This window comes from Carya illinoinensis, chromosome 14 (assembly GCF_018687715.1).
Source record: "Carya illinoinensis cultivar Pawnee chromosome 14, C.illinoinensisPawnee_v1, whole genome shotgun sequence".
NCBI lineage: Eukaryota > Viridiplantae > Streptophyta > Magnoliopsida > Fagales > Juglandaceae > Carya > Carya illinoinensis.
In genome coordinates, this window is record NC_056765.1 from 28632453 (window position 1) to 28651859 (window position 19407).

The 19407-nt window shown below is 33.7% G+C and overlaps 1 pseudogene; it reads right to left on the reverse strand.

Moving 5' to 3' along the window:
- Positions 1-9153: 9153 nt before the first annotated feature.
- On the reverse strand, positions 9154-15400 carry LOC122295048 (annotated as a pseudogene).
- Between the last annotated feature and the right edge of the window lie 4007 nt (positions 15401-19407).

Consider the following 19407-nt stretch of genomic DNA (forward strand, 5'->3'; position numbering starts at 1 on the left):
CACAAAACAACATAATTTCATGTAATCTGTTACATTTACTTTACAATAAAAGAACTTTACAATCTGACGTATTACATGAAGTCACGGTATTTTGTGAGTTTACTTTTGTGTAGCTCTTTTATGGCTAAAGTATTTCTCTGATTATTAATCATACAAATTCAGCAACATTGGTAATGAGAGAATATTGAATTTGAATATTTATTTTTGTAGATTGAAAACTATCATCAAATCATAATATATATCCTATAATACATGAATAATTAAAATCTAAGATTTGAGTAATATTTATTATTATTGCAGTAGTACTAGATATTGTAAGCTACACGACAAAGGAAAATGTCATTATTCATCTTTTTTCCAACATTCTTGAATGTCAAATTAATTCTACGAGTATTCTTGAATGTCAAGTTATTCATCTTTCATGATCATGACCCTATATTTTTATAAGATCACATTTGTGTAATGTACACCAACCTCTCTTAAATAAGAAAAATGATAGTTGTAGTCGTGAGTGTGCAAGGCCAATCAATCACTTTGAAAAAAAATAAATAAATATAGAATCCACGTGAAAAAAATTTTAATTTTTTAATAGTAGATCCTACTTTTTTCAAAACGATTGTACGACGCTTGCACACTCCATACTGTATGTAGTATTACTCATATATATATCGTTTTGAAAAATAAGTTTATAATATAAAAGACTCTAGAAATTGAATTTGAATCAGTTGATCTTAATTTCCTTTGTATTGTTGGATTATCATATGTTTTTCCTTTTCCACCTTAAACTACCACTCTGTTAAATTGGACCCTAAACTATTGGATTTTGATAATTAATTTACATCATTAGTTAATATCTTACCTGTGCCACTGGCTCTATTTTCTTAGAGTAATATTGTTAGATAAAGTCTGGGAGTTAAGCACCAACACTTCCTTTGAATAAAGCTAATTAATATGAAAAAAACCCACTTTTTAATAGTGAGACTCACTATTTAAAAAAAAAGTGCGTGAAATTTGTACATTTTAAAACTTTATCTAGCCTTACTTATTTTTTTAATCAATATCTAGGCAAACTTTGATGAGATCCTATATTACCAAAATTTGGAAGATTAAATTGTAAATTGACATATATATTAGATAATTTAAGATATAAAATAGGAAAAATATAACAACTTAGGGCTAATTTAATTACATAAAACTAAACTATCTTATCTTATTTCATTATTATAATTTTTTTAAATTTTTATATAAAATAAAATTAATAAATAATTTAATTTTTTTAAATCTTAAAATAAAACTAATATTAGAAATTATATTATAATAATATTTTATTTAATTTTTAACAAAAAAAAATCTTATTTCATCTTATAAATCTCATTTAATCTGATTATCTGCGTGAACAAAGGAGTCCCGTTGAGATTAATATTTGACGTTTCCAAAAGCAAACCAATGCAACTTGGTCAAACATGTAGGAGTTGACAGGTGGGCCATGCACAGGTGGACAGTGTACATATATGGAATGATCTTGGTCTGGGATCAAATGATGTTGTCCTAATTCACTTTCAATAATGACAAGGAAGCGCCCAATGCATGAAAACCTGCATGGATAATTGGATCAAATGATGTTGTTTTGAGACCCTAAATTTAGGGTATAGATTGAAAATTCTAGTGATTAGGATAGAAAATGAAAAAGAGATAACAGTTCAGTGTCACAAAACATGGGTTTTACCCCTCTTTAATATGAAACTTAATCAAAAGCAAATCAATATAACTTGGTCAAACAGGCTGGTGTTGACAGGTGGACAATGACACTACAACAAAAAACATATTTTGGGACGAAAATTTTCGTCCCAAAATATATCGATTTCGTTCCGAAAGATTTTTTGGGACGAAAAAATTTCGTCCCAAGCTCGTCCCAACATCACTGTCCCAGAAGATATATTGGGACGAAAAACACAATTTCGTCCCAAAATATATCTTTTGGAACGATTTTGAAAGTGCTCGTCTGGTTGTGTGCACCGACTTATCCATCGTCGATACAACATCACCGAAACTGCATATCCGGAGAACAAGGGATAAATCTGCCAAAATCTTAATGCTGGACGTATAACAGATATAGCTCGATAGTTTGCGAGAATGATCTTACAATTCCAAACTGTCCACTCTGGACAATTCAAGAGTTATCAATCTTTCAATTAAGGCGGATTGATAACTCTCGAACGGGTCTAAGGCTAATATTGATGAACAAGCAATATAAGATATGCCAATATTTAACATGTATCAAACAAATAATTCAACATCATAAATAATTAAGTTTTGTAACAAATCTTAGATGATTTGTAATTTAATTCATTCTCATTTGATTATTTGAATCTTTTAAGTATTTAAGTATTATTAAATGTAGATTATATATATTTAATTTTTAATTACACTCCTGCATTTAAAATGTTAATTATTTTAACACTGCCCAAGAAATCGTTCAAACGGTGTTCGTGACCGTTCGATCTCCTATACAGTCGTTCGAACGGTACACGTACCGTTCGAACAGTTTACATCCAGAAATCACTCGTCTTCAACCTCCGAAAACCCCAAGTAATACAGTCCATATTACATCAAAAGATAGCAAAATATATGACTAACTCATGTAAGCAAACGAAAACACTTATATAAAAACTAAAATGAGGTCAAATTTAAGGAGAATACCTGATTTGGAGAGATAAAGCTTCAAAAATTCCAAACGGTAAAAACTCTTCACCAAACGGTAAAAACAACCTCTTAATCCGAAAATATAAGAGATTGATAGGAGTTTGTAATATTTGAGGGCTAGATTGAAGAATAATGGCGTTGGTTGGAACAAAATGAGCGTGGGAGTGATGCTCGGTCGACTGAAACGAGTCCGAGATTGTGAGGTTCTGTCGTGTAAATGCAGAACATTGCCGTTCGAACGGTTGTTTAATGAACGTTCGAACGTCAAATCGACTAGCGGGAAAAATTTCCCCCGCCGATTTGACGTTCGAACGTGAAAATATACGTTCGAAGGCTAATAATTAACGTTCGAACGGTTATATTATACCGTTCAAACGTCAAATCGATTAGCAGGAATAATTTCCCCCGCTAATTTAACGTTCGAACGTTAATATAAACGTTCGAACGTACTATTAAACGTTTGAACGCCAATAGTAAACCGTTCGAACGTTTAATTATATTGTTGCTTATTGTATTTTTTTTGCACTATACCTTTAAATATAATAATTTCTAAATATACTATAGTTTAGAGCCATAGTAATATAACTATATAATATATAATCAAACATATATTATATAGTTTAGTAACATATATAGTATAAAATATCATATTACATCTAATATAATCAACAAGTACTACATATATTAACCTATTATATATAACATATATATGGTATCATAGCATAGGGTTATATGTATCACATGCATATATATAATGTTTATTTCTATAATATTAATAGTAGATATTTAATAATAGAATATCTACTATTAATATATATAGTGTCATCTATACTAGTATATATATATGTGGTACTAGTTAATATCACATATAATATATATGTTATATAAATACATGAACATGGCTTCATGTATATAGTAGTCTATATTATATTAATTATACTATATAATATAACTTATACTATATACTATATAATATTCAATAGTATAATATATTTTAATTAAATATAATATAATATATACTATAAATTGCCAAAAAATTATATATATAATACATAGTGTTTAATAATATATAAGTGCATTAAATATATTGCATTTAATATTTTTAACAATTAAAATATATTATAATTGAATTAATTATTATATTTAATATAATTAATACGGAATATTGCATTTAAATATTTGAAAACCGATTAATTAGGGATGGCAATCAATATTTAGTTAATTCGTTCGAACGGTATAACGTACCGTTCGAACGGTACTGCATATATAAGCCCATCCCGACGTCATTTTCACGCATTTCCTCCGTGAAAAAGCCTCCAAACCGTCGATCTCCGCCGTTGAACGCCGTCTTCGCCGCCGTCAACAGTGCCCACTCGAAGCCCCTACCTCTAACAACCGGTATTTTTCATTTTTAAAGCATTTTACCGTTTAGATTTAGGTTTTTGATAGATTAATTGTTTAAGTTAGGGTAAACCGATTTATACATCAAAATAATCGGTAGATTTGCATAAATCCATGTTAGGAACATTTATTTAGGTTTCTATTGCATTTATTTTGGTGTAAAATCCAGGGAATCGAAGGATTCCATGGATTTCAATGGCCGAGTCGACTCGGCCTGGAATCCCGATCGACGAATATCGTTCGAACGCTATGCTTAGCGTTCGAACGTTATAACTTAACGGTCGAACGGTCTGTCTGTAACCGTTCGACCGTTACAGTAAACGTTCGAACGATATAAATCAACGGTCGAACGGTTTGTCTGTAACCGTTCGACCGTTAAGTTACATAGTTCGAACGATATAACTAAACGGTCGAACGGTTTGTCTGTAACCGTTCGACCGTTACGGTAAACGTTCGAACGGTGTTTAATATTATATTTATATTATTAATATTGATATTGAGTGACATATTTATTGTTGATAATGTTGTTCAGAATGGCAAATATTATTAAATTGCTGTTTGTTTCAAACTACTGTAAATAGTTCTTTATTGTATTTTTCTTGTTAATGTTATATATCTAGTTTGTAATTATAAATTTCAGGTTGATTATAATGTCTACTTCTAGACCGGCACGTAAGCGACGCAATCTTGGTGAGAGTAGTAGTGGTCCAGTTCGGGAGAGGACAGTTTCACTGGAGCGACCAGTGAAGATTTCTGATTTCCAGAGTCTTATCTGGGAGGGTCATTCATTGCCCTCAATATTCAGTGATCGTGGTTGGGGACCTATCTTGGATGAACGGGAGGAAGCATGGGAGCCAGTCTCCTACATTGACATTGTTGCTGAGTTCTATAGAGAACTCGGCAGTGCCAGCGCAGATGATTCTGGGGCCTACAGTATCACTGTCCGAGAAGTACCCGTTGTATTTTCACGAGATGGACTTGCTGAGCATCTCGGTATTCCTAGGCTGCCAGATGCATATCCGAATGTGGTGCCTAGAGAGTCTGATCCTTCAGTTGAGGCGGAGACAGCTGAGGAGGAGGCATCAGTTTATACTGATGAGGTCGATACCCTTGCTGATCACGAGGTGAGGGATTTGGTTGTCGGTCCAGATGCTCCACCGTATGACGGGACGAAGAGCATCAAACAGGCAGATTTATCTTCTTTCTTTAAGATATTAAATTTGATAATTGCCAATAATATTGACCCTCGGCAGCACAAGACAGAAGTTGGCATTGATCGGACGAAATTTATGATACGGGTCGCTCGTGGCATTCCTATCGACTTGGTGGGATATATATTCGATAGGATTCGATCAGAATCTCGGTACATTTCGATGGATATACTACCATTCGGAGTCCTGATCACCCGATATCTACTATGTGCTGGTGTTGTGCCAGATGTTGCTGAGCGTAAACGGGAGCCGATGGGACCGATAAACAGCACCACCCTCTCACGCAGCACGGGACACTCGAGACTGCGTTTTCGTGCACATGTTCCAGAACCAGTTGATCCTCACAGAGATGCACAGCCGGGAGATCATGGAGTCTCAGCTGCAGCTGCAGAGACATCTACACGGGCCGAGGCATCAGTCCACAGTGTTACTCGTGAGGAGATGGCTGACATAGTGCGTGCAGCGATCAGCGAGCAGACATCAGCAGTGATCGATGCAGTGCGTATGGAGATCCATTCTGCTGTGTCTGAGCTTCGTACAGAGTTTGCTGCCATGTCTGCGACTCAGGTCACCATCAGTACTCGACTGACACAAATAGAGGAACGTATAGCTGCAGTCGAGGAAGTGTGCAAAGACTTGGGGTCTTAATTACTTTATGATAAATTTTATTTATTTATTTCCTGTTTTTTGTATGGACAATATTTTGTGTTTTGTAAATTCAGTATTTAAGTTATATGCAATGGTATTGTTTTATATTTTCTAAACTAATTCTTAATTTAGATTATTCATATTATTTAATTAACCAATTTTTTATAATTACTAGTTAATCTAAATATAATTTGGCAAAAAACTTAAAAAATTAAAACTCTGTCACCGTTCGAACGATTCAAATAACGTTTGAACGGTGAATATGCATCATTCGAACGGTTAATATTAACCGTTCGAACGGTTTATCAATTTCCCTCCAAAATAATTTTGCCTATCGCGCCAATATTACGTTCAAACGGTGAAAATTAAACGTTCGAACGGTTAATCATTAACGGTCGAACGGTTAACTTATTTGGGACAAAAATATTCGTCCCTAAGAATACCGTTCGAACGAGTTCGAACGGTATGGCATAACCATCGTCATTTTGGAACGAAATTCAAATTTCGTTCCTAAATCCCACTTTTTGGGACGATTTTCAATTCGTCCCAAAGTAATTTCGTCCCAAAAAATCATTTTTGTTGTAGTGTGAACATGTGGAATGATTTCTGTTTGTCTTGAATCAAATGATGTTGTTCTAATTCACTTTCAATAATGACAAGGAAAAGCCCAATGCATGAAAACCATGGATGATTGGTCCTAGCACCTACTCACAGGACCCCATAATATTTATAATTTTAGATATACTTTAATTAAGAACCAGAAATACTTTGTATAATTATCTTATTGGAAGAAGTTTAAAGTTATTTAAGTTGCTTTCTTGACCTTTGTTTGAAACATCACTACTTCCATTTTGTAATAATTAGCATCTTCCAAAAGTTGATACTGGAAAGGCCAAGAAGATCTAAAATCAATCCATGGCAGAGATCAGTAGCAATCCATTGCCAGTTGTAAAGATAGGACTCTTAATTGGTTTGAAATAAATGTTAAATGGATTTGATCCCTCTTTCAAAGATTTACTCTCATTATATATAATATATTTACATGACTTCTGTATTGTCTAATTTTGAGCGGAAAGACCACCTAACTTTAAGACTCTAAATTATGTCTGATGTTTAGCAACACCATGTATAATCTCCCTCTATTTAACATGTAGTCTCCCTCTATTTAGCAGTGTTGACTAGCCTATCTATATACAATCTAAAATACTATAACTGTATACAAATATAATGTAGACTGTTCCATTTTGACAATAAAAATCCCATTAGAGAAGCTAAAAGCAATGACATCCATGCACTTTGCTCAAGTCATTGTTTCAGCCAAGCTAACTAAAAGCAATTTGTAATATGTGTAATCCATTGCCATATTTTGAAAAATCTTTCTACTTGCAAGTATGTTGTATCGAGTATATATCAACATACTACTTATTGTGAGACTCATCGTAGTTATATACAGGTAAAAGGCCGATACATTTTTATTATCGTGGGATTTACTTCAATAGATATGTCAAAAAGTAGAATTGTAAATAGGTTTATTCCCATCGCACCGTACTTGTAGAAACTCGAATCTTATACCCTAAAACTTGAACCATTAATAGCTCTTGTAGTTGCCTTAATCACTATTATTAGTCTGAATTTGGCCCTTAAACTAGAGTCCTAAAATCCACAATTACCACTCGAAGGTCATGTTACAAAGCAATGTAGCATTTACTTACATGCAGTTCTTTGCTTGCACAAGAAAGCTTGGAAATGAATGCTTGCATGCAAAGAGTACTTTAGGGTGTGAGATAGCTTGCTGGCCAATACATTGCATAACGCAGAGAAAAGTAGACCTGGCTTTTTCATGATGAATTGCACCCACCATACCCCTCAACATGTGAGGATCCATGGGGCTCCGCTAATAAAATAGTTTTTGATCAAGTGCTGCAGAGCCTTGACTGACAAGTGACAACGAGCAAAAAAGTATGAGACAAAGTTCGTTATGAGTACATCAGGCTATTATTTCGGCAGAGAATTTTAAAATTGGAGGCATGCATAAAAAGCAATTAGTCTTTCTTTGTCTTTATTTTTGCTTTTTGTTTTACTTTTTTCACTAGTCAAATTCAAGTTGCTCTACCATCATTGGGATCTCAACTACATCCATTAATGGTAGCACCATTGAGAGCAACTTCTTAGCGGTCTCATGCCACAATGGAGTTGTGCCATGTTATTGTTCACCCTAGATTTTATCGTCTTCGATTATATATATTAATGTGACATATTTTAAATGACAGTTAATTTAAATAATTTACGTAAGAAATTTGTGACATATTAGCAAATACGATTGGAAAAAATAAAATAGGTAAATATTAGGGTTCGATCGATAGATTTTTCGGGGTATAGTTTTGCTGCAATCTACAAAACTTTTAATAAAAACACTGGTAACTATAGAATATATATATTATGCAGTCAACATAGAAGTACAAGGAGGAAGGGCTGAGGCTTAAGACTCATTTGATTATGTAGTTCAGATGAGATGAAATGAGATATTTTGAATAGTAGCAAAATTTTTGAGTTAAGATGAGAGGAAATAGTTTGTAAAAAAAGATGTGTGTTTAGATAATGAGATAAGATAATTTGTAAAATAGAGGAAATAGGTTTTACTTTTTGATATTTGAAAAAAGTGTGGATCTCATGGTATTTATAGAGTACCTGAATTGTATACTATTCATGTACTGTTTATGCACTGTTCATGTCAGTTTGACACATTTTATGCACTGTTTATTGTTAGTTTTCACTGTTTTATACTGTCTATTTATTATTTATGTAAGTTGATGTTTTCAAAACTTAAGAGACTAAATATTGGTTTGGATAGCCAAAAGTACTGTACATATAACTCCAGATCAGATGATCTAGCTAAGCAAACCGGGCCTTAGTTTTTCGCCATTTTGTTCAATGATCTCATTCCGCAGGACAAAATCATGTTCAAGTTCCTTTATATTCTACATCAGCGCATAACTGTTTACCATTGATTTCCAATCATGCCACAAATAAGGGATGAAATAAGTGGAAATGTTTGTTCTCAAGCTTGGGTTCAAATCCAGCTACAGTCATGCCCGGCCAGCACAAACCATAACTCCAGTTGAGACGATTAACATCTGATATGGAACAGTAATTTTATTCGTGTTTCAGATGGTATAAGTGGCAACAATGGAAAAAAAGGGAGTTTAGAACCATTATATATATATTGTGCTCTCCTTCTCCGAGTGAGTTTAAAACTTGGTAACTAGGTCCCAAAACATTCTATGTAGTACAATTGCCATTTCTGCGTGTCAGTGGCTGCTAATGGAAAGCAATACTTATTGGATACATGGATTTGGGTTCCTTTTATCCCTTGTATGGGGCAGTATACGGATATTAATCATGCCATATAAGTCTGAAATCTCCTTTTCCCCTTGCTGCAGATACATAAACATAAAACTTATGTACCTGCATTTTCTTATATCTTAGAGACATCAGCCGTCATTCGGTTCAGAGCAATGGCAGTCTTTGAACTAGAAAGGCGACCCAAATGCTTGTTGATGAAATCCCCAGCCAACAAAAGCTTGGCCAAATCCACATTTGTTTTTACACCAAGACCATTAAGCATGTATACCACATCTTCAGTCGCAACATTTCCCGAAGCTCCTTTAGCATATGGGCATCCGCCTAGACCAGCAACAGAGGAATCCACTATGCTAACCCCCATCTGTCGAGGGAAAAAAAATTCATCAGCTCATTGAAGAAATTGTCCAATTTGCAAAATAAAATGACCCTTGTTTTAAGCACAAAAAATAGCAGCTGGAGTCCTCGATAAACTCCCATGCTTATTTTTACTTATCTGTCCATCATGGTGCAACCTAGTGGTCAAATGGTTGGTTTGGGATAACCCCTAAACTTAGACATCTTAAGTTCAATTCTGTTAGGAGTTCTCCTGGATTATCTAATACGTAGTTCTCGTGGTTGGGGTCGTGTATGCAGGGATTATCCCCTATAGAGGTTTTAAACTGCTTGATCTTAAACAATGCACCGCATATTTTCAATTAGAGTTGCCATTAAGATATGCATATCAGACATGGTTAGGTTCCACTTGTTTGAAAGCTTACTTGGAGGGATATAAGAATATTTGGAAGAGATTGTCCATAAGTGTCATGGAAGTGAACAGCAAGCTTTTCAACAGGAACAACAGCCTTTACAGCTTCAAGCATTGGAATGACAGTCCCTGTAACACAGAAAACAGATAAAAAGCAAATAAACAGTACATAAATACCAGGATAAAAGTTAGAACACCAGAAAATTATTGAAGAAAATAGTGGAAAAAGGTAAAAGAACAGCTGTTCCTGGATATTAAAATAATACACATTATGTTCCCAGCGAATATCAACTTCACTGCATAATTCACCACTATTCTTTACAAAATTCTATTTAAACAGTTATATACTGCACCGTTAATACCTCTTATCAGTATATATCTAAAAGCATTAAAAAACATTGTAAAAATAAGATAAATAAGGTCAAAGCGCAAAAGTGACATCAGTAACTTTATTGCAGGATGAGAGAGAGAGAGAGAGAGAGAGAGAGACCAGGTCCAAAACTGGAATATGAAAACCAAACGAAGAAGGAACAATGATATTAGTAAAACAAACTGATTTTCAAAGAGAACAATGAAAGAAGATTGAATTTTAAGGGAAAGCATAATGCAATGTAAAGCGTCGCTGGTTAATGTCTCCAACCTTCCATAGTTGGTATTCTAGACTGAACCCAGCTGTGTGCAGACTGCAACAATGTAACTACAAAACATATAACTGACTTTTCTGCTATAGGCAGAATTTAGAAAATATTTATCAAAAATTCAGCTCACCAGTAGGGAACAAATACCTTTTGCAAAATTCTAAAATTAAAAAATCTCCAATTAAAGGAGTTATCGAGTTAAATGAACATTTACTGGATTTTAAAATCATGCTACCAGAATTTTGAGAACTGCATGTAGTGGATCATTGCAAAGAAGAAAAAACACACCAAATCTTGGATACCCATGAAAAGTACACTGTATCGGGGTAAGGCAATTCCACGTAAAGCAGCTTTACAGAGGGGGTGGTGGTGGGGGGTTGTCACATGAAATGCAAGTCATGGTATTTCGGCATATGGAATATGAGCGATAAAAATTAAGCCTAAAAGTAATGGAAGCAAGTTACAGGAGAAACCAAGCTCAGTTGTCACTTTTAATAAAACCACTTTTTATTTAGAAGAGAGGTCAATCGAAACATTTACCTACTGTACCAACTCCAATTGTGTCGCCAAGGGAAATTTCAAAGCAACCCATGTCATACAGTTCCTTTGCCACATATGCTACTCTTGAAGGAGGAATTGCTCCTTCCACTGGACAGCCTACTACACACGATACGTACCTATCAAGAATCAATTCCAACTCATTTGTCTCAGAGCCTTAAAATAATATACAGTAAATTGACACATGAAGCGCACCTAAAAGTAAAATGATGTCAACATGTAACAGTACACAGAATCCCTGATGTCAAATCTGTGTTTAAGTTCACATTTAACTCACTACACCAACAGAAAACTCCTGAAGCAAATACTCCACACTCAATGTCAAAATGAGGCATATATGTGTCTCGGTGTCAATCATATAAAAATATCGATGCAAATATAATGATAAGACATACCCTCGAACAGGAATTGCAAGCTGCTTAGCAGCACGAGTAACAGCATGATAACGAGCAAGACTCTCTTTAATGCTACAATTGATGTTGGACTTTGAAAATGACTCAGAAGCCGATGCAAATATGGCTACTTCCTTGGCAGCTGCAACAGCTGCTTCAAAACCCTGTAAAAGGGGGATAAAGCAGTTCAGATAATTACAATAAAAATATAAATACATTCTTTGAACTTCAGCATTATGTCCAGATTACCAACTTTTATGTTAGGTGTCAGAACAGGTAATCTAGCACCCTCCAAATTAGAAACTGCTTGCATTACATCCTTCGCATCTGCCAGCTGAAAAGGTAAAAGGAATAGCATTAAAGTAGAACAACTTCAGATACAACAAGAGGAGTAAGATTCTTATGTTTAATTGAAAAACTACTATGCAATCAATAGTACCACAGAGAGACAGATAGACAGACCTTTGTGCTATCGGTATATCCATGCTTTAGAAACACCAGTAACAAATAAGTGCATAAAAAATGGAAGATGCTTGGAAGAAAATTAAGCATCAAACATCTATAAAAGAGTAATTTTAATGGTCCAGAAACCATAAGGGCCAATCATTTTGTTCAATCGAAAATCTGAAATGCAAGAAATACTCTGCTTTTTTAATTATTTTTTGAAAATGCAAGAACATCGACCAAATGAATACATCAAAATATCATATATCAAGCCCTAAGCAGATGGATTCCAGCATCTTTTATGATATGCAACAAGCAACCAAAAGATTTTGAGAAAGTATCATTCATGACAATCAATGCAATTGATGATAACTAATACAAAGTGTTCTTCAAAATATAGTTAGTTATAAAAGATTTATTATTCCCAATTCATTGTATATCCTTTTTCTTGAATGTAGGAAGATTGTCCACAAGAAGACGAATTATTGAGCAGGAGTAAAAAATGGTAATCTCTGGACGAGTGTACAGAGGGGGGTCGTGTGGATTGAGCAAGGAATTAGATGTGGATGGCATCTATCTTCAGGCTTCATTAAGTGCTTGCTAGGTGATGGTTTTGGCATTCAGTTCTAGCATTATTTAGTGTGGGGACTCTCCTAAATTATTGATTATCAATATCTGTGCTTTATCCTTATTTTCTACCTTACTGTATAGAATCTACCCAGAGTTAGCAGTAAGAGCATTACAAAATCAGTACTTGGTCTTGACCAGAGAAACAATGTCCAAGGTCCCAGGTTGAATGAGACCAGTGTTCAAGATTTTTTTAAGCTTGTTTTTTCCACTTGAATTTGCATCATCAAAAGCAATGGAATTTTGCTAAAAGCTATCATCTACTAACACGTAATTTCCTTTTCTTTTACTTATTCATTTTATGATACCAAGGCACAGTTGCTTCTATACTTGAGTTTTAATTCCACAAAGGTAAAAGGTCTCTCAAGAGAGAATTTCTCTAGTTTATAAATATATAAATGTAACAGCTTTTTTCCAAAAGAAAAAGTACTAACTAACAATAATACTTTGCTCATGGCTTGCATTATCAGTGCAAAGGGAATGCTGATTAAAGCTATTATCTAATGAGATATGATTTTCTATTGGTTTTCCCTTTTCATTTTCTACTCCCAATGCATTTTTTTTCGATACTGCAGTAACAATTCAAAACGTAAAAGAGTCCATATGCTTCAATAAAGGAGAGATTCTGTGGTATATGCAAGTTCACAGTTACAAGTTACATACACAGTTACAAGTCCATACACAGTTACAAGTTCACTTGTTCAGTTCCTTATTAAAACTCGACAGAAAGCAAGATGTTAATTATGAAACCACCCACATGGTATATGCAACTATAAATCAATCCATGAATTTCGGAAGCGAACATTATCAGTGGTCAAAATCCAAAACTAACAGCCCAATTATTTGGTGTTCAATGGTCCATATTCAAAATTTGCTCGAATCCTAACGCCTTTACATGAATAATATTTTTTGGTAACAATATCAATATAAGAATTTCTAGTGATGATATCATTGATGAAAAATTTACGGAAATTGGAGGTATTTAAGTGGTCCAAGAAAGTCAATGTTGTGGAGCTTAAAGCTTTACTACAGCTTTACTACAGCTTTGAGCATTTTAATGAAATATCTTTCACTTATACATAAAAAAAAGTTTACTGAATATAATTCAAGTTACAGTATCAACTTGAAATGGCATGGCATGTTACCTGAGGAACCCATTTAGGTGATACAAAACTTGTAGCCTCAACTACGGACAATCCAGAAGATACTAGTCTATGGATCAATTCAGCCTTTAAAGAGGCAGGGACGATATTCTTCTCATTTGTAATCCATCTCTTGGACCAACTTCGACTATCTTTACAGAATTTGGTATACCCATCAAGAACTACATTAACCAATAATGAAAAAACATTAAAAGATCATCTCAAGAGCGAGGATTCTACATCTTCAGCAATAGATTACTAAGTAATTTAATTACAATGACAGATACAGACACAAGACACTTCGCTAATCATTTCACCTTGTTTGTTGTCTTGTGTACGTTGAGGTCAATGCCCTTATGGTGTTGATGGTCTGGAAAGAACCATGGATCACTAACATTTTCAAAGACCACGGCATTTTGGACTAACCTCAAAGACCTTCTATTGACAGAAGCACCTTGGGACACATCTCTTGTATGTTGTCTCCATGGGAATGCCTCCCTCAAATATTCTTCATAATCTTCACTGAAAATGGATAGAGGTTTGGGTTGTGCAATTAATAAATTAAAGCTATAAAATTAAAACAAAGTAATTCTTATTAAGATAATAATATCGCTGGCTGATGTATCTGGCCTACACAATGGCGATACAACAGGAAGAAATGTTTAGGAATAGTAGACTATTGGCCCTAAAATTATTACATGAAAAATTAGTATTTTGGATCCTTTTTAGAAATGAAAGTTATATGATCTTGTACTTTTGCCCTATAAGATTAATAAGATGCATTTCAATTGTTTTGTTTACCAATAAAAAAATAAGGTGCATTTCAGTTGTTGGCCGAAGAGATAAACTAGAAGTAAGAAGGCCCATGGAGTCGCTTCTTCTTTTCCTTTTAATATTTGAATGTATATAATCAAATGAAATGAAATCCATTAACATATCTATTTTTAACACTAAAGATAATAAAAGGAAGGATTTAATATGTAATTATAGTATAGAAATATGCAATCCTCATCGCAACGAAGTTTCAGTTTAAACCATCATTGAAGGGGAGAAAAAGTGGGAATATAACACGCACACCAAAATTTCAGGTTGAATATAAACCAACGAAATTGAAACTTATCCACTGAAATTATGAAGGAAGTTTCATAATCTGGCTAGGCTCTAACAGCAAACCTAGAAGAAGAAGCATATATCCGTAAATAAATGTTGACTGCGTGTATGTGTGTAACTATATTTGAATGTAAACAATCACGCGTGTGCAACCAGTGTATTAGGAGAAACAGAGAGAATGGTACACAAAAAAGTATTAAACTGAATTGTGTGATTACTTTATACAATGAAGATAGCGATGAAGAGTACAAAATAATTAAATACTACTCACGCACAACTGTTGGATGAGCTGAAATTCCTTCCTTCAGTAAAGCAATTCCCCATTCCCATAGCATCTACTCTTGGCCAGTAAGCATCAGATGAGAACCTCGGAATCAATCAACTTGTCAAGACCAAGTGGTTCCTCCAAACTAGACATGATTGAAGTAGACGCAAAAAGAAAGACTAGAGTTACTTCACGACACAAGTAAGTGCCCTGCAAGGAAAACTTACTCAAGTCCTAATTGGCTAGCATAGATCAACAGCAGCCCATGAAAGATAACACGCCATGACAACTATCATTCAAATCCAATCTAAAAACTCAATGACCTTATTTAGTATAGGAAAAGTTTATTGACAACGATGTTTAGTCTTGAACTCATCATGTAACCTAACAACTTGATCATTGTGTCTGTATCCTTAGGAAAAGTCCGGCTTATCATAAAAAATATACATGTTTGTTTATTTCAGATTTTATTTTCGTTAATCACAGGAAAAAGGAATCAACTTTAAAAAATGCTATCAAGTGACAGAGGAAACTAAATTCAAGCTATAGTCTCATCTATCATCACAAAAAAGAGAGAGCAAGGTACAAGAAGATATTTGAAACCAGCAGACCATTAGCAAACCGCCAAGGCCCAAAAGCAATGAAACATTTTGGAATTCGATCAACGAGCGTAAGAAACGGCTGATTATGGGAACTGTATTGCCAAAAGTTCTAGTTATAGTTTCCTCTAATATCTTTTTATGATTAGTACCAGGTGTCCGGGACAACATCCCGACTAATATCATCAGAAATTCAGGAACACAGAAGCCCTGATACATACATGAGCAGAAGCTACAGGCTGAAAATATATCATAACGATTTGCATCAAAGATGATAGTTGTTAGAAATCTTAAGTGCCGCAAAACTTCAAAAAGCCACAAAAGCAAGAAAAGAGAAACAAGTACACAAGCAGCTTACAGTCAGATAGTATTCAACTACAAATACCAAACAATCAGGTCAGGCTAACATTGAAAAATAACATTGCTCTGGAAAAAAAGTTCAAGCAATAACAGCAACAATAACAAATCATCGATTCAGCTCCAAAACAATGACATCCGAATATTTAAACTAAAATTAAGATATTCGGACAAGAAAATAAAACCCGAAATCAACCAAGATTCCTTTTTTCCTTTTAATTTCCTCCAATTTCAAGGAAACCAAAAACAGAATAGAAAAAAATCAGAGAAGCCAAAGAGAGAACCGAGAGACGGACCTGAAAAATCGAGGCCTCAGCCCTAAAATATTAAATCTGGGGATTATGATTAAGAGCTATTAGTTCCGAAAGTTGCAGATAAACAGAGAATTTGGTTTAGGTGGGGTTGTTAGATGAAGAAGAGGGAAGGAAGAGAAGGTAACGGAAACGAGCCAAAGCTTGCTTTGTGCTGGACGACGATGTTTCTACATTGTGATTTTGTTTTTTGGATCTGTTCTTTTGTTTAATTATAATGTTTTTTGAGTTTCAATTCTTAGATAATAGTGCTGTATTTGGGTGCAATTTTCTTGTCTGAAGAAAGAGAGGCATGGATCGCATCGCCACGAAAACCGCGGGGAGTAAGGAGAGGAGAGGAGGGAGGTACGTTGTTGGTTGTTGGTAGTTGGAAGTTGGTACAATGTTTTACAAGCTTTGGTTTCTTCACGTGCCCTTCAAACCATTTTTAGTATTTCACTAAAATAAAATAAAAAAATATTTAAATGTGTAATAATGGTAAGAATAATTCTAATGAAAAATTCTATACACCATATTATAATGTCACTTTCATCCCATTAAGTACGATGTGGTATATTTATCACTATTAAATGATTAGTTATCGCATTTTTTTTATTTTCTAATAGTAATAAATGAGTCATATCTTACTTAATATGATAAAAATAAGATTAGAATATGGTTCATAGTATTACTTTTTTATTTTTTTTATAAATCACATTGCACTGCATGGTAATATCAAGAGTACTGCTACTAGGCCATCTAAGCGGTAAGTTTCAGATAGTCTAGTAGCAGTACTTTAATAATAACCCAATATTTTTAATTTTATAATGAAAATACTAGGGTCACTTGAAAATGCTATATCCCAATTAATTACTATGTAAAACAAAACAAGAGAAGTTGAGGACTTGTAAACAAGATTTATCATAGTTATGTTATATTGATGATGAAAATGAACAAAGAGTTTCAAGAGAAGGGTGCTCTTTAAAAGGAGGTGAAACCTAAGATGATTCTTTGTCCAATTGGGTTATAGACATATGTTTGTTTAAATTGAAGATTTAAAAAAAATTAATAATAATATATTAAATATTTGATAAAGATGAGTTTTTTGTAAGGGCGGGTAGCACCCCTCACACATCTCGTTCACATTCACTTGTATGTATCTTTGTCCGTGGACAAATCTACAAAGTTTATCATGATTGGTGTTGTTATATGTACAAAGTTTATTATGTACCAATCATATGGCTTTCAAATAAGATAAATTATATTTATAAGTCGATCATCTATATTATTGATATGATAATATTTAATTTATGAAAATTTAAAATTTTCTTACAAATTAAATTTTGTTACGCCAGCGATATGAGAAACGTGTTTTTTATACTAACTTATAAGTAAAAGAACTTTTCATACAAAGATTGAGTAAGAATTTATGGTTTAAACCTATTGAGTGAAAAGCGATTTTGATAGCCAACAAGCCTCGGCACTTTTTTGAATGTTTTGAATGTTTTTGGTGTGAGGATCAAGGGTCTTGGAAGTATATCAAGACCAAAAGAATACAAGGACTATAACACTTGGTGGAAATGTATTGCAAATCTTTATGAAAATTTTGAATTTGGATGCAAGTTAATAATCATCAAAGGTGATGACTATTTTATTCAATAGCTGAAAAAGAAAAAGAAAAAGAAAAAAACAAATTAGCAACCCATGTTTATCTTCGTGATAAGTACCTAAGTCGGCATGAGGGAAAATAGCAATGTCTTTATGGTTGAAACTCCCTAGTGTGTGATCTAAAAGGATTGTTTAGAATAGATATATGGTTTGTCTTTAAATCATTGTTCGAAAAGAAATCGTTAGAATAACACATTATTTGAATCCTACAACATTATTCATATGAGAATTTTAGATACACATACAATTTTGTATCTGTATTTATATGAAATAAGTCATAAATTCTGATTGAGAATTTGAGAAAATCTCGTTCTTCTTTGATAAATCATTATCGGGACATCAATTTAATTTAAAAAATTAGTCCATAAGTTCATATTATTTTATAATCACCTCTCCACCATTTCAATTTTCAACAAAGTCTAGGAGAATTCTTCTTTCAACTACAGCTTCTCTCCCTTGTGCCATGATGCTCTTTTTGCTGATAAATGAATGCAATCTTCAAGCTATGGAATTAATATTATCTTTCTGCTGATACCATTGTAGTTGTCTCTCAAAGCACCCCCAAACACTTTTTATTGAAAAATGGATAGCAAGCACGCATCATTCATGTCACATTCCAATCTAATCACTTCTAAAAATATAAGAAGCAAATTGCTATGTTTTATCCTAAACCAAGTTTTTTTATTTTTATTTTTTATATTTAAAGGTTGTTTTGGTATTACTCAAGACAAGTACACTAAAGTCCAACAAAAAGATTGAATCATAAATGGTTTTTTTTTTTCTTAATAAATACAAAGACTGAGTTATATATGCCAGTCCAGGCACTCCTGATAAGATATCTTGTTGCTTAGCAGCATAGAGTTGTGCACTTAGAGCTTCAGCAAATTATGAATAAGTGTAATTAGAGTGAGCTATTTATTCTTTGCCGGCGATAGCCTCTTGTTTTGTGGAGCCAACATGATTGAATGGGCAAAACTAAACAACATTCTTAGGAGATAAGAGGTAGCTTCTGGACAGATGCTTAATAGGGAGAAAACATCTCTCTCTCTCTCAACAGCAGAAACACAAAGTCAACTACTAGAAGTTTTCTTATGGAGATTGCTAGGTTAAAAGCTTCATCCAGTCTTGACAAATATCTTGGTCTTCCCTCTTTGATTGGTAGATCCATAGGTAGTGCTTTCAAGGGTATCATTCATAAGGTTCGATGCAAACTGAACAATTGGAAAATAAAATTTCTCTCACAGGC